This window comes from Triticum dicoccoides, chromosome 4A (assembly GCF_002162155.2).
Source record: "Triticum dicoccoides isolate Atlit2015 ecotype Zavitan chromosome 4A, WEW_v2.0, whole genome shotgun sequence".
In the NCBI taxonomy this organism is placed as follows: Eukaryota; Viridiplantae; Streptophyta; class Magnoliopsida; order Poales; family Poaceae; genus Triticum; species Triticum dicoccoides.
In genome coordinates, this window is record NC_041386.1 from 588,711,482 (window position 1) to 588,712,733 (window position 1,252).

The following is a 1,252-nucleotide window of genomic DNA, read 5'->3' on the forward strand; positions in this document are numbered from 1 at the left end:
GTCGACGATGTACGATTTCGCCAAACATCTGGATTGTTGATGAAGGATTGTAACCATGCATTATTTGGGGTGATGATGGCGGCGCGCCTTTGGCTCGTTTTGGTGCTTGTAGTCGTCGCTAGGTGGTCTACGAATCTCGATGTAATTTTTATTTCTGGTGTTCGTTGTACTGCCATGATTGAAGATGAATTGATTAGAAGTTTTTTCGAAAAAAAAGAGCGGAAGCACGGCGCAATCTATGCTCATCCGAGCATCTGCACAAGTGGCCAAATTAATCGGGCCCACAGCTAACCAACCAGGCAAGCAACCCAGCAGCTGCTCCGGATGCTTGCGATAGCTAGTGGTTCATCCAGGCCCAGGACTCCAGGAGTGTGCAATGCAAGCAAAGCTGCGCATTGACGCGAAACAAACCGCGATTTGGCAGAGCTAATTTAAAGGAGAAAACGAGATGTCAACCAAATTAGGTAGAGAGAGAAGTATACGAGGATCGATCATGAGCCTCCAGCCAGTGCGTACCCACCTAGCGTACTACAAACACAAGCGTCCGGCCGGCTTGATGCCTCCGTTGGTCCTTTATCATCATCCTGGAGCTGGTCGGTGGCTTGGATAGTTGTTGGCCGGGTGTTGTTGGCCGTGTGCCATGCGTGCTCACCCACCTGAGAGACCTCGAGCGCCGTGTTCGGTGAGCGGGCTGGCCCTGTGTTATGCCTACTTTACCCAAGCGACAGGGAGTAATCTACTACTCCCTCCGTTCTAAAATAAATGACTCAACTTTGTACTAACTTTAGTATAAAGTTGAGTCATCTATTTTGGAACGGAGGGAGTACCAGTGAGCAATACGGGATACGGTTACGTACTGCCAGAACCGGGCATGCATGCATGCATGCATGCATGCATACACGATCGTTCCTCTGATCAGATTCCTCGCTGCCCCCCTTCTGCTCGAGAAGAAACACACGTCGTTTTCCTTCTTTTTCTTTTTTCCTTTGCAAAGTAAAGTTGCCAGCGGAACGAGAATCAAGCAGACGTCGTCAGGAAAAAGACTGCCGGCCGACACAATGTGGTCGTTTTCATTGTACTACCGTTGACACAGTGAAATCTTTTGTCATCCCCGAAAGCTCCAAGGCGACGGTTCAGCCGGGAAGCTGGCCACAGTAGTTACGACGGTATGATTGACGGTAGTTCGGTACTGCTAGTTGGATAGTGATCATCATGCCAGTGTGTGGAAGTCATGGAGAATGCAGCATCGCGT